This window comes from Odocoileus virginianus, chromosome 1, assembly GCF_023699985.2.
Source record: "Odocoileus virginianus isolate 20LAN1187 ecotype Illinois chromosome 1, Ovbor_1.2, whole genome shotgun sequence".
NCBI lineage: Eukaryota > Metazoa > Chordata > Mammalia > Artiodactyla > Cervidae > Odocoileus > Odocoileus virginianus.
In genome coordinates this window covers 100389897-100406382 of record NC_069674.1, presented here as the reverse complement: position 1 = coordinate 100406382, position 16486 = coordinate 100389897, and positions in this window count along the sequence as shown.

Here is a 16486-nt window from a genome sequence, read left to right as displayed (position 1 = left end):
CTTCAAGGGTATCTCATTGCACAGAGCTGTGCTCCAATTCTTCTGCCTTGTAACTTGCCTTCACAATGCACTATACAAGGCTTCCCTGGTGGCTCAGAGGTAAAGAACCCGTCGGCCAATGCCAGAGACATGAGTTTGATCCCTGGGTCAAGAAGATGCCCTGGAGAAGGGAATGGCAACCCACTCCAGTATGCTTGCCTGGGAAATCCTGGCGGGCTACAGTCCATGGGGTCACAAAGAGTCAGACAGGACTTAGCAACTAAACAACATTAACAAATACCATACAAAGCCTTATTGTAAACTGAGGAAAATATGTGCCCTTACAACCTTTATCAAGATATCTTTCCATATTTTAAATAAAGTTAAAAATAAATAATGTCTGCAATCAGAACAAAAGGACACAAAAAACCTTGCATTGCCAACTCCCTTCACACACTATCGTAAACCATCAGTCATAGACCATTTGGAAATGACTGTTCTATTGCATAATAGTAATAGACCATAATGCAAGCAAACAACAGCCTATCTTAAAGTTAAAATTCTGATACTCTGATCATCATGGATTTTCTGCATTTATTTCTATCAAACCAAACACTGAGCACTGAATCAATCTCAAAAGAGCAGAAGACAAACCAGTCCCAGGGGAGGACTTCAAACACTTCAGCTACAACTTGGTTTGGGAGTTGACAAGGAAAACGTCAACTGTCAAGCCCTGGATGGAACAATGCTTTACTCACACAGAGAAAGGACAGAGCAAGATCAGCTCCAGTAGTGGGCATCAGTCCTTCATGGCTGGCAGCCTAGGCAAGGCAACTGGCCACTATATGTGCAGCTCATATCACAGTAGCCCACCATGCTCCTCTGTCCCTGGGATTCTCCAGGCAAGAATACTGGAGTGGGTAACCATTCCCTTCTCCAGGGGATCTTCCCAGCGCAAGGATCAAACCCAGGTCTCTTGCTAGCAGGCAGATATTCTTTACATCTGAGCCACCAAGGGAAGCCCCATATGACAGTAGATAGACACCAACTCCTCTATCATAAAGTCTAACATCCTGGAACCTGGAGCCTACCTGAAGCCCGTTGACATACATGCTTAAGCAGAGCAAAGAGCATACATTGAACCTATAACAAGAGAGGATACTCCTACACAAGGCAACAACCCCAGCAAAAGTTGTGTGGAATTCTTTCCTTTTGTTTGGTAAGAAAGTGTTCGAGGCCTGAGGCCCACCCTTATGCAGCCAAATCAGGGACAAAAGACTATAAGCATGAAACTGCCTATCTCAAAGATTTTGATTTTTTTAAAACACTGCTTTAAAATATTACTCATTTTGATTACTGAGTTTAGGCATCCACTTCGATTCTGTACTGGAAGACAGTACTCCATTCTGGAGATTATCCTGTTGGAGACTAAGAGCTTCAGTAACCTAACAACAACCCACTGCAGCCCATGATTCTATTTGTAGATGGAGTAATGGCCCCTAAAGATGTCCACACCCTATCCCCACTTACAACAACGATTTTGCTGATTAAGATCAAAGACCTCAACATGGGGAGATTATGGCGGATTATGCAGGTGAGCCCAATCTAATTACACAGTCCTCCAAAGCAGAGAGCTCTTTCTGCTAATAACTGCAGAGAACCAGAGAGACGGCAGCGTGACAGGGACTCAGGGAGTCATCACAGGCTTTCAGGATGGAGGAAGGGAACCAGGGGCCAAGAATGTAGGAGGCCTTGAGAAGCTGTAAAAGGTATATAAATCTCCATAAGCGAATATAGCCCTCCACTGTGATAGGAGCCCAATAAGACCCATGTGGGACTTGGGGCTCAAAATACTATAAAATAAGGAAATTGTGGTTTTTTTAAACCACTGAGTCTACGGTAATTTATCATAGCAACAATAGAAAAGTAACGCAATTCCTTCTCTCTCTGCTAATTGCACATCCCTACCCCTGGGACTCGGGACCACCTGGGTTCCCTCCCCCAAAATTTTTCATAACTCAAAATCCCCAGTCCCTAAAAGAAGAAATTGATCTCTTGGTACATTTATCCCAGAAATATTTCTCCTACAAATCTTCCACGACTCTTCTCCAGAAACTTTCTAACTCCTCAAATCAATAGCTTCTCTCCAAGGAAAACAATAGCGCAAAAACTTTCAGGCTGTAGAAATCCTGTGTTTTCTCTGTTTGAGAAATTCTTAGGATTTCTTCAAGTGGAATAACTTGCACCCCCATTGCATTCCTTTAAACTAACTGTCTACAAGGTTTTATGAAATATTAACTGAACTGTGTGTGTTAGTCGCTCAGTCGTGTCTGACTCTTTGCAACCCCATGGACCGTAGCTCGCCAGGCTCATCGTCCATGGGATTCTCCAGGCAAGAATATGGGAGTGGCTTGCCATGCCCTTCTCTCAGGGATCTTCCCGACCCAGGAACTGAACCCAGGTCTCCTGCATTGCAGGCAGATTCTTTACCATCTGAGCCACTTGGGAAGCCCCACTGAACTGTGGTGCTATAGAAAGTTTCTCATAGTTAAGAATGAGGGGTAGTGGGCAGAGGATTCAGGTGTATCCAGGTCACATTAATTCCCTGGGATTAGGTTTGTTTTTATGACTGACCCCCCATGTGAACACCCTGTTCCTTTCCTTTGGAATTAAAGATAACATTTCTTACAGACCTGGTTCAAATCCTCACACTTCATCTCTCAGACAAGATCAGCTTAGAGAGCAACTTAGAAACAGTGCCCTGGATATAGAGTAGGAAAGGGAGAGGACATGCAAGAATTGAGAGGTGGGCATGGAAGGAGATAAAGCTGCAGGACAGGAGGCAGTTGATAGCATTAGCCACTTACAATATCACTTGTACAGTTCAGCCCTTCATGGGGCCTAAAATGTCTAGATAAAAAACGGGCTCAATAAAAGTCTAGCTGCTCATATAAATAGTGTTTTAACTTAAGGAAAAAAGAAACTTTTAAAACCCCAAAAGTGATAAATTACAATCTCTAATATTAATCTTATTCATGAATAGCTCAGTTCACTCAATTTTTACTAAGCTTTAAAGTATGATATGCATCCACAAAATCAATTTCCCATCTGCTTTTCTAGGTGAGAAATGGAAAGACTAGAAATAGATTTAACTGGAGATCATTTGTTTTAAAAAAAAAATGTTTAATAAACTTAGCTATAGAACTGTATCTACAAATTATAAGGGGCAGTTTTACATAACAGAAAATTGTATAATCTAGGCCCCATGCAAGAGATTAGCAGATTGGTTCAAATTTGCCATCTGTACTTCCTAGTTTTAGAAGTAATTCTCAAACATATACTTCCACATCCATATGCAAATAAATGTGAAGTGTCATTAACAGTTTTCTTTTTGTTGTTGTAATTTAAGGTATTCTTTCTTTAGCCTAAGAATAGGGGATAGAGATTTACTAGAATCCTGAGAATTAAATACTACATCAATATCCCAGGGTTCTCTTCCACTCAAGTGACAATATTTTTATTTCAATACCTGGAAGACAAAAGAGTACTAGGAATTCTGCATTCAAAAAAAAATAAATAAATACATAAAAAGGAGGAGGAAGAAGAGACAAAGAAGAAGAAAGAGGTTAAAAACAAATTAACTGGTTGTTGGGCTTCCTAGGTGTCACTAGAGGTAAAGAACCTGCCTGTCAATATAGACATAAGAGACCGGAGTTCAATCCTTGATTCGGAAAGATCCCCTGGAGAAGGAAATGAAAACCCACTTCAGTATTCTTGCCTGGAGAATTCCATGGACAGGGGAACCTGGCAGACTATAGTCCATAGGGTCCTACAGAGTGAGCCACGACTGAAGCAACTTAGTATGCATGCACGCACTTGTTGTGGAGTTTGATTCTTCACATTTCCAAGAAAGGGAGGCTAGGAACAGAAATCCCTTTGGAATTTTTAGGGAACACTTTCCTCCCACTCCTGGTCATAGAGAGAAATTGGGATTCCCAAACCAACTCAGCACTGCCAGGAAAAATCTTGGTCCCCCCACAAACAGATGAGCCCCCAGTAACAACTCAACTGGGGCTTCCCAGGTGGCACAGTGCTAAAGAATCTGCCTACCAATGCAGGAGATACAAGAGATGTGGGTTTGATCCCTGGGTCGGGAAGATCCCCTGGAGGAGGGCATGACAACCCACTTCAGTATTCTTGCCTGGGAAATCCCATGGACAGAGGATCCTGGTAGGCTACAGTCCATGGGGTCACAAAGAGTAGTACATGATGGCTGACTCCAAAGAGTCAGACAGGATTGAGCACGCATGCAGGCTGACAACTCAATAGCAAATACATCCTCTTGTATTTCCTGGGAGAAAACAGTGGTTCAGGTGGAATTGGATATCAGAAAAGAAAGGCTGAAAGTCTTCACTCTTCCTTAAATTATCTAACAACTGAGCTTCCTTTCCCACTTACTTAACAGAAAACTATTTTAATAAGGTATAAGATGAAAGTTTTAAAAAACTTGACAAAAATCTTTAAAAAGTCTTAGAAAATACATATTCCTTCTTTCAGGTGTTTTTCACACATGATGTAATATTATTTCCCCAAGTTTATTTGAAAAAACTATGGACCAAAGAAGCATTTGATTTTTAATTTTGATGAATTAGTAAAATCAATAGAACCCTACAGTTACATTTTATATGTCTATGTTGCATATAAAATGTTCATGTATGATTTTTTTAAAGTTTTGTTTCATTCTGTTTCTGTTTAATACTTTTTACTAACAAGACACCTGGATCTAGCGCTCCATGAATTAGGTGCAGCTAGGCACCCTCACATATTTGTACATATACACGGCAAATTTCCCTGCTTTTAAAGTCACAGCAATGTGCATTTTCCAACCTAGGAACTGTTACCCAGATCTTAAAAAAAGATAGCAGCTTTTTCCTTATATTAGAAAAGTGTTCTAATATGCCTTCAGGGTTTTTGAAAACTTATTTTCATGTAATGACCCAGTCATATACGGAGACTCCATTAATCTTTTCTCTTTTTTTTCTTTGGTTTAACAGAGATTCCTATTCAAAAGACTTTGGTACTAAGAGAGCTGGTCATTAATTTCAAAAGCTCTATACTTTGGAAATGCAAATATGATACACACACACACACACATACATACACACACATACATGCATTATTTTTTCTGAAATGTACGGTTGTATATTTATGCAACCACTTACATCTCTGTGGTATTAGGTAATGTTAAGCAAAAATTCCACTGGATAAAGTTAGACAGGCCAGGAAAACTATTCAAGTTATTACAATGGGGGAAGGAGACTGAACTCAATTCTGCAGAAAGAAATATTAGGGGTTTTTTTAAAAGCTGGTGGTAAGCTAGGAGAAAATATGAGAGGACAGTAGTAGAAATTTGATCAGTGTGATGTGTGGAGAACACGGAGTTATTCCTGAGTTTGCAGATGATTTTCTCTGTGATCAGCCTTCTGGGGCTGCTGCTTGGAGCAGTCAGTCAGGCACCTCCCCTCCCACAGAGACGGGCACACCAAGTGTTATCCCCTTGTACGTTTACATGCCAAAAGCATGGTTACCAGGTCTTTAAGAAAGACATTTCCTGCGTGTTGACACTGGCAAGAGGCCGAGAGAAGGTTTGTACCATTCCACAGAGGCAGAGAAAGGATTTACAAGTTTTCTGAAGTCAGTGTCTTATGAAAAGGGAGGTCAGGGGCCTAGAATCAAGAAGACTCTGAATCTAAGTCGAGCAGCAGGGAAGAATGAGGCCACCCTGGACAGTAAGAAGAGAAGGAAGAAGCTAACACTGCAAAAGTCACTTTTAAACAGTGTTTTAAAGGCAGAAAGGCCGCATCAAAAGGAAGGGGAAGTGGTCCAAAGCTAAGGTGGGGTTATGCCAAAAACAAGCCGAAGAGTTTCATCTCAGGGACTGGTAAACAGAGCCTCGGGGGCCAGGGTGAAAAGCCTGACCTGGGCTGTTGACGCTCATCAGTTACAGGAAACCAGTGGCTGAGTGCCTTGACACCTGCGATTATGAGTGTAAATTTGGCTCGAGCAGTGATTGGGCCTTGGCACAGGACTCTGAGAGGGCAGTGATGCAATCAGAGGGAGGCCCAGGAAGAGGGCTGTTGACAGCTGTGAGCAATTTGAGCGTGCAGAGGCTGGCACGGGAAGGCCGAGACGGAGGTCATTATCACCCTGCCGGGCGGCTGCAATGCTCTGTCTTTCCTCTAGCCCCCTCTGTCCCTTTGTCTTCTGGGGAGCATGTTTCCTGCCTCTCCCCTTGATTGTCTTTCCACACACCAGTCCCTACAACCATGTCTTTGAAAATCCAACTGCCCTTCTTGTTTTGTTGAGATACTTCTACAAGGCACACTTCAGCCATGAGATGTAAGATGTGATTAAATGATCAGATCCTTCAGGCAGAAGATGCAAAGCAATAATTAAGATTGTTTCTTAAGTTTGCCTGATCATAAAACTCAACCTGGGATTTTTTTTTTAATACAATACATCTAATAAATGTGGGGTCTTCTGAAAATATACATTCCTGGGCCCCAATCCAAATCCACTGAGACAATGCTGTCAGGGGAGGGGTATAGCAGTGTGTTTTTCAAAGCATCACACATGTGAGTGCTCAGTTGTGTCCAACTCTTTGGGACCCCATGACTGTAACCCTCCAGGCCTGTCCATGGGATTCTCCAAGCAAGAATACTGGAGCAGATTGCCATTTTCTCCTCTAGGGCATCTTCTGACCCAAGGATGGAATCTGCCTTTCTTGCATCTCCTGAATTGGCAGGTGGATTCTTCACCACTGAGCCAGCGAGGCGTCCCTGGTTTTCAGAGACAGGGCCCTAAATGGCAGTTACACCCTGGCAGTTTGGGAAATGTGTTAAGGAGTAGCCTGTAGCTGGTAATGAGAGAGGCTTCACCGAAGTGAGTTTTTAACAAGTTAATTCTCTAAACCCTTTCCTCTCCATTTCAATTCCTGGTGGCAACAATACGTTAGGCTAATGGCGATACTTAATATATGATGCTACCTGGAAAACTCATAAAACCCACTAGAAGTGTGTTTCTGCCAAACATTGGCCTGAGGGAATGAGGGTAATAAGAGGAGAGGAATCTGAAGACACCTGAAGATCCTACAGGCAACGCCACCAGGTTAGGGGTGAGCCGGAAGCTGAACTCTCATGGATGAGGCCCTGGACATACTGCCACCGAAGTACTGTATTTAGGCTGAACTTTTGTGTCTCTTCAGCTCTATCCCGGTACGGGAGAACTGGAGTAGAAAGACATCTGGATGAGGAAATGAATATTCCACCGTACTGATGCTGGTAGGTATAGACAGCTGTGCACCAAGTGAATCAATACAGAAAATGCTCCTTTAAAACGCTGAACAAGGATGAAACGAAGTGTCTTGAAGGATCAAAATTTAACCAGCAGGATTATTTGAATCAGCCCAGTTTTCCTCTTTAGGAAGAAGAGCCATGAGAATTCCTACCTGAGGCCTTCATGAAAACAAGTGGAAGGAATCTGAAGCGAAAGCTGGAAGAAGCTCTTGGACTGATGCATAAAACAAGAGGCCAGGGCCTCCCTGCTGGCTCAGTAGTAAAGAACCTGCCTGCCAGTGCGGGAGACGGGAAGATCCCACATGCTGAGGCCAGCGAAGCCTGTGCACCGCAACTTCTGAGCCTACGGTCTAGAGCCCACACTCCGCAGGGAAGCCACGCAACGAGAAGCCTGCAGGCTGAAACTAGAGAGCAGCCCCCACTCGCCACAACTAGAGAAAAGGCCGTGAGCAACGAAGACCCAGCACAGCCAAAATAAACAAATGAGTAAATAAATAAAATTATTTTTTTAAAAAAGAGGATGGCCTAGTGTCATTTGCACTTTTCCACTAACAGGCTGACCACCCAGCTTCACCTGGGCCATGGCGCACCACTGGTAGCTGAGCGGAGAGCTTGATTTTGGATTCGAAGTTTTGACGAGAGGAGACCAAGATGATGATAATTCTCACCAACATCTATCACTTTCTGGCAAGCTCTGGCGGGACCCAGTGCTCATCTGATTGCCCATAGATCTTATTTGTCAAGGCTACCAGCCTGCCTCTCGAGCTGATCCAGATGTTGTCCTGCTGAAATGGAGTGATTTTTTTCAAAATACAGTCTTCTTTTGGTCAGGACCCTCACCTAAGTTTCAAACAGAAACAAATTAATGAGCAGTCTCTGCAGAGCTTTCTGTGTCAAAAGTTCTTATTCACTAAGAACATGGGAAAATCATGTATGCAAGGTTCATGTGCAGAGTGACATGCACTGCTAGAAAAAGAGCCACATTCCTTCCCCCAAAAGAAGAGCCTTTGGGATATTTAACTCGCTTTTCAAATGCAATGGAAAAATGGAAGATATTTTCCTCTTGCATTTTTGTCTTTCAAACTATTGGTCTGAAAAGACAAACAAAGAAAATCTGCTATAGGTAGAAAATGAAAACAGTGCAGAAGAAATGAAACAACAGAGAAGGCAGGGTATTGAAGCTCCAGTACTACAATCTAATATAGATTCATTCTAGAAAAGATTTTTTCCAGATTTTTTTAAATCAATTGGCATATAACATTAAATAAGTTTAAGGCGTATGGGTTTAAGGTGTATTTGATATATTACATATCACAAAACGATGACCACAGGAGGACTGGCTATTACCTCCATCACCTGAGCTCAGTTCAGTTGCTCAGTCGTGTCTGACTCTGCGAACCCATGAACTGCAGCACACCAGGCTTCCCTGTCCATCACCATCTCCCAGAGCTTGCTCAAACTCACGTCCATCAAGTCAGTGATGCCATCCAACCATCTCATTCTCTGTTGTCCCCTCCTCCTCCTGCCTTCAATCTTTCCCTAATTATAATTTGTTTTGTGGTAATAATATATAAGATCCACTTTCTTAGCAACTTTCAAAGATATCATAATGTTAACTATAATCACCATGCTATTCATTAGATTCCTAGAAGTTATTCATCTTTTTACTTTAGGCTTTATGAGGTTATAATTGGCATATAAAATTGTAATGTATTTAAAGTTTACATCTTGGTAATTTGATAGACATATACATTTGTGAATTCCCCTCATTTAGTTAATTAACACATCCATCACTGTACTTATCTTGTTTTCTTTTTTCTTTTCCTTTTCTTTCCTGGTGAGAACATATAAGTTCTACTCTCTCAGCAAATTTCAACTTAGGTGACTATCAACTATAGTTGATAGCTCAATCCCCATCGATCACATTCATTTTAGACCTGAAAGTGTGTACCAACCTGTCCCATTTTCTCCATTTCCTAACCCCTGCTAATCAGCATTCTAGTCCTTGTTTCTCTAAGCTTGTCTTGTTTTTCCCCCGATTCCACACAGTAGTGATACCCTTTCAGTATTTGTCTTTCTCTGTCTGATTTATTTCACTTAGCATAATGCCCTCAAGGTCTATCTATGTTATCACAAATGGCAGGATTTCTCTTTTTGAAGGCGGAATTATATTCTAATATATATGCAAAGGATTTCTAAGGCAGTTTGAACATGGATGTAACAGAAAAAGAAGGAAATATTAAGGTATGAGTAAGAATACTGAAGGGGAGAAAAGAATTTATGTCCTTTACATATATGCTGATTTACCACAAGAATAACCTTTGACCACTTTTAAGCATTTCATATACCCTTTTTTCAGTACTTTGATGCCAATAGCTGATAATGCTAGTCTAGATGATAGACTTTGCTATGCCCCATCCCCTTATTACTGTGATTAGTGTTAGTCACTAAATCATGTCTGACTTTTCATGCCCGCATGAAAGGTAACCAACCAGGCTCCTCTGTCCATGGAATTCTCCAGGCAAGAATACTGGAGTAGGTAGCCATTCCCTTCTCCAGGGGATCTTCCTGACCCAGGGATTGAACCCAGGTCTCCTGCCTTGCAGGCAGATTCTTTACTACCTGAGCTACCAGGAAAGCTTCAGTTGGATGGCCATGACTGTTAAACGTTAGGTTAAATTTAACTTATTAAACAAATTATTAAAGCAAATAGGAATACTTATTAATATTTGCCTTATTAAAGCAAATGAAAGATTTGGTTATGAAATTTATGAATATGTCACTATATAGCTTCATTTTATTTTATTTTTAAATTAATTAATTTAGTTTAATTGGAGGCTAATTACAATATTGTAGTGGCTTCATTTTAAAACATACTTATGAAAAAGTCATAAGCAAATTTAAATTGCAAATGGAAAACATGGCAGAATATTCACAAAAATTAAAATATGTATAGCATTATTATAGAAAAAGTGAAAGTGAAATTTTCTCAGTTGTGTTTGACCCTTTGTAACCCCACGACTGTAGCCCACCAGGCCCTGTCCATGGGATTCTCCAGCCAAGAACACTGGAGTGGGTCACCATGCCCTTCTCCAGGGGATCTTCCTGACCCAGGAATTAAGCCCATGTCTCCTCCATTGCAGGTGGATTCTTTACCATCTGAACCACCAGGGAAGTTCATATCATTATTATAGAAAGAGTTGATACAAATCACTAAGAAATATTAATATTGAAATATCAGCATAAGCAGATCATACTGAGAGGAAAACTACCTATGAATGAGTTCAAGGACCTATTCAACTTTATAGTAACTTGCAAATTTAAAAAATACAATTATTTCATGAAATAAAAACAAATTTAAAAATAAAATAATTTAATTCAAGACTGGCGAAGGTGTGGTGATATAGGCAATCTACTCCACATCTAGTAAAAATATAGATGGGTCTAACTTTTGTGAAAAATTGTGTGTAATATGCCTGGAGATTTAGAATTGTGGATTCAGCAGTTACCTAAAATGCTATCGCAGGCAATAAGTGATGTGAAATAATACATTTATTATCCTAATTGTATATTTTAAAATATAGTTATCCACAAGGTCTAATTACTTCCGGAATATTTACCTCATAGTCCTCAAATTTGTTGATATTACAATAGCATATGGTTCCCCCCAAAACTGGTTTTCACAATGCCTAGAACCTATTACTCTGGTGTCTGAACAGTGTTGGTTTTTTATTTAGACCCATTCTATTGCAGAGTCAAGTAAGTGCCAGATTCCCTAGTCCATTTTTAATTGACCTAAAATTGTGATTTTTCTATTACTTTTCACTCTTCCTTCCTGTCCCTGGCCCTAGATGCTGGTGTTTCTTTCAGGATGATATCTTTCTTTAAACAGGTTTTCTTACTGTTTTATTTTTTTCTTTATTTCTTCCTTAAGAGATTTAGAAAGAAAAATATTCCTTTATAAGAAGCAAACATTAATTTATTCTAGAACACTTCTAGAAAAAGTTGGATATTAAATCTCAAATGCAGAGACGGTACTAAAATATCATCATCCAAAGGAGCTGAGAGGGTCTCTATCCTGGCTCCATTATGACTATTCAGGTAAACTTAAGTCAGTTCTTTATCCTCTCTCTACTTCAGTTTCCTGCCTGTAAAATGGGGATAATCACAGCACCTACAGCAGCAGGTTCTTGGGATGGTTAAATGGGAGAAGTACGTGAAAGGCAGAGACCAGTGACTGAAAAAGTATTGCTGTGTTAGAGCTCAACCTTAATTATTTTGTTTTAAATAAATGTGTTCTAAAATGTTCTGTAAATGACCTAAAATTTAAAAATTAGAACCAAGCTTGGAAAGCAGCAATTCTCAAGGACTGGTTAAAAAAGTGCAATAATACCACTGCTAATTAGTTACCCTTTACTTGTTTTTTACTTTGTGTTAGATACTATCCTAATCACTTTACATATATTTACTCATTTAATTCTCACAGAAAATGTTATTAGTTACTATATTATTATCTCTATTATATAGACAGGGAAACTGGAAAAACACAGGTTTAGAAATTTACCTAAGGTCATAGAAGGACATGAGACACCAGAATTCAAACCCAAGTATTGCTGACCTGATTAAGATTGTTAGTCATCATGGGACAATTAATTTTTCTGGTAACTTATAGCAAATTAGTGATAGCTATAACAAAAATTCATAATATTCTTTAAAATTTGTCTAGTATTAATTAGTTGATATTAATGCTTGCTATTTAAAGGATAGAACTATTTATCATTAACAATAATTGAATTATCAATAACTGATTATTTAATCTAAAAAATCTAATTGTTGGGCGATACAGCATAACTCTCATCACCATTATTGTTGTGGTGACTTTTAACAAAAGTCAGTGCCAGGAGAAAATAAACATTTCCTGATGACCTACTCACATAAGCTCAAACCTACACAATCATGAGAAGACATACATTCCAACAACAAGGTTACTGACATGAGTGCCCCAGTTCATTTTGTTATGACTATTCCTTATATACTAATGCACCTTTTTTTAAAAAAAATAATAAATTTGGCATGTACCTTGAATATTCAGGTAGTCTACCACAGTGGAGGTCTAGCAAGGGATCTACTTAGAATTATTATAATAAGGAATAGCTGAGGTCCTGCTTCTTATTCTGGGAGTGGGTATCAAGGTCCACTCCTCATTCCCAAATATGTGTGGATTAATAGGGCTGCAAAGTGAAGGACCGGAAAAAGAAATTTCCAATTTTTACCTCTAAATAGTTAATGAGCCATCAGGACAGAGTTGCTCATCTTGTGACGTCAGCAGCCTCTCTCAAGAATACACCATGTACTCTAAGGAAGAGATTCTGGGAAAACTCTTCATCACTAACAAAAGAACTATCAAAGGATTGGCAAAGCCTTAAAATTTTCTTGTCCCTAATATAAATTGTACTTTCTTCATTAAATGCCTCAGAATACATTCTAACAAGAAGTTTTCAGCTTAGAGAGGCTGTTCTGCCACTCTCTCTGTTGAAACCGTTTCCAAAGAGTGTAGATTCTATGATTAAGGTGATTAAGGTAATCAGCGAGTCTGATTCAGACACTCAGTCCTGAGGCTGTCAGTGGACCTGCTGGTCATCACCGGAAGAGTGCACTTTCAAGGAGAATTTCTCTCTACAAGTACTCTTGTGTTTGTTCAAGTTGAAACTAAGCTGGAGAAAGAACTCTGCTTGAAAGTTTTCTGGTTGCGTGAACAGCATCTTGCATTACAGGGTGTCCCTGACCACTAGGCCCTGACCACATACAAAGCAGTACATGCTTTTGGCATGTGTTATTCCTTTCTTCTAGGCTTCCCAGATGACTCAATAGTAAAGAGTCCATCTGCCAATGCAGGAGACATGGGTTCGATCCCAGGGTCAGGAAGATCCACTGAAGAAGGAAATGGCACTCACTCCAGTATTCTTGCCTGGAAAATCCCATGGACAGCGGAGCCTGGCAGGCTATAGTCCATGGGGTCACAAAGAGGTGGACACTCCTGAGCTACTGAACACACACACGCATCCCTTTCTAATAAACTGCTTTGTAAGCAATGAGTCCTGGATAAATTGTGATAAGGTGACTAGAAAAGCTCCAGCTTTAATTAATCAAGGCCACTTAAATTTTATGTTTGTATAATTAAAGGCACCATCTTTAAGATTAATGACAGCTCCCACCCTTGAGAATTTTTAATTTTGTACCAAGTACTGGCCTATTTACTGGCCATATTGATCAAGTCCCTCCTGCCCAAACATTTTAGTCCCAATACCCTTCTCTTCTTCTGATTCTGCTATCTAGATATCCCTACTTATGGAGAGAGACCCTATAGATTCCATTTTTTTTAAATGTTAGGCCTGGAAGAAACTTGAGAGATAATTTAGCAACACCTCATAATCTAGGTCTGCTTGTTCCAGTATGGTAGCTACTAGCCACATGTGGTGCGAGGGGAAGGAGCCAAAAAGACCCTGTCTGGGCACATGGGAGAGCGGGAGAGCTTTTTGGGGGAGAGCACAAAACCAGGAGAGAGTATAACTTTCCAGTTTGGGGAAACAATCGCTAGCCTCATGATATCACCCCTCACAATTATTTACAGAGTCTTGAGCTTTGATGTGTACGGTGAATTTCTGACATGAACACATTTCCCAAACTCTCAAAATTGTAATCTCCCTCACTACTTTCCCTGGCTACCATACAAATTTTATTAGAGAAGACTTGAGTGAAATGGTAAGAGCAGTCACAATAAAAGACTGTTTAATCTCTGAAGCAAATTTTCTAATTTACTGATCCTTGAGTTAATCCAATAATACCTTCCAATCCTGCCAATTCACATCTTAGAGGCTGACAGGGGCTACTCCAGTGACCTATCAAGCAATCCCAAGTGTTCATTGCATGGTCAACAAGGTGACGGAAGAGGCTATGACGCACACATTTGATTTCACTTCCCAAATCTAATGTCCCCTGGGGAATTTTTAGTACTTTGAGCTAGACAGAAGAAGTCCAGAAGACCCAGGGATCAGACTGCCAGTATGTATCTAGAGAGCAGACACAGCTCCTTCACAGCAAGCATGAGCAATTGAGGCAGAAGGGAAGTGTCTTCTTTGAGGAACTGACAGACAAATGCTATCAACAAGAGGTCCTCACAAAGGAAGTTGGCACAGCTGCCTTGAGCACGTGACAGGTTGCCTGGGAATTCTAGAACTACTTGGATGGATTTCTGGAGCATAGAAGGCCATGTGTATTGTACCATGGTTTTGAAGATGGAAGTAACTGTCCAGAAAAATCCAGTTATAAATATTAACGCAACCTTGTCATCACAGATGCACACATTCTCAAGTAACTTGAATTGCACTTGGCAAACACGTCTGACCTTCATCTCATACACACCCTGTATTATCCCCGTCAGCTATCATTGCCACCTCACCAAGGAAGGTCCTGAGGTTCAGAGGAAGTGTGTTTCTCAACTTTGTTCAGCACCATTTCCCCTAACACTCCTAGATCCCAGATTTCTTTAACGGTATCACCTTCACCAGTTCCTTGTGGGCAGACTTTGCAGGACAGTAGATCTAAGTGCTTGCTCTCTCACTATGGAAACTAGAGATTCCTTCTGCCAAAATATCCTACCATCATCATATCATCTAACCATATGCTGCCAAGGAATGGACATGTGACCCAAGCTTGGCCAATGGAATGTTCTCTAGAATCTTGAACCTTGACTTGAACTGCTCAAGAAGAAACAGAGTCCATTTTCCCAGCTGCAGGGTCTGGGACAGGCTCTTGAGCAGTCCCAATTGCTAAAACCTCTCAAAATTTCCTTAGATCTTTGCAATGAAGTCTATTTTTCACTTATGTGAAAGTTTCTGTTAGTCTTAACTATTATGGGTTGAATTATGTCCCTCCAAAATTCATATGTTGAAATCCTGATCCCCAAGACCTCAGGATGTGCCCTTATCTGGAAATATGATCTTGATAAAGTGAGGTCAGACTACAGTAGAATAAGCTTCTAACCCAATATGACTGGTATCCTTACAAATGGAGACACTGACATACATGCAAGAGGAAAAGAGGATGAAAGAGGATGAGATGGTTGGATGGCATCATCGACTCAATGGACATGAGTTTGAGTAAACTGCGGGAGATAATGAAGGATAGGGGAGTCTGGGATGCTGCAGTCCATGGGGTTTCTAAGAGTCAGACACAACTTAGCAATTGAACAACAATACAGAGAACGCCACGAGAAGATGAGGGCAGAGATTAGGGTGCTATTTCTACAGGACAAAGAACATCAGATTGCCTGCAAAGTACCAGAAATTAGGCAAGAGGCATGGGACAGATTCTTCCCCATAGCCTCAGAAGGAACCAAATCTGCTGACACCTTGATCTCCAACTTCCCACCTCCAGAACTGAGAGACAATATATTTCAGTGGCTTAAGTCATTCAGTCTTTATTACTTTGTTACAGTAGATTTAGCAAACAAATGCAATCCTAAACACTCAGCCTAATTTTTTTTTTTAAAGAGAGATGAATATCATATTCCTGGGGAACTGAAGCTATTGATTAGGAGAGACTTGAGCAGCCTGAGGAGATGAGTTGCTAAACTGGGAAATTTACATGGAAAGTTAATAGGCTGGTCCCTAAATATAGATATAAGTACTTCATGAAATGCCTATGTTTTCCTTGAATTCACAGGAAAAAAAATAATAAAAGCAGATGCTTTTGCAGCGAGCAGATAAAGAAAAGGCTGGGGATGAATAATCACACAGTGTGAACAGTCTGAGTCGGAGAAAAAATGTATGATGCACAGTTGTCAGAATAATTTCCCTGCTAAATGCACTAAGTTTTTTGCTTCTGCTTGGTGTCTAAAAATGATGGATTATATTCACTATTCTCCAGTTGATTCCTTGATATAATGTTAGCATCTGCTCTGAGTCAGAAGTTAATACAGCGTGGGCAGAAGGCCCAGTTTTGATCTGATTACGGTAACTAACTTTATCTTTTTAGTGCCCAAGGATTAAATGGTCCCTAATTAACTCTTATTCTTTCATCAAATAGCTATTGAATATATACTCAGGGACAGGACAGAATGGTGGATAAGGCCAGCAGGTTTTTAACCCCAC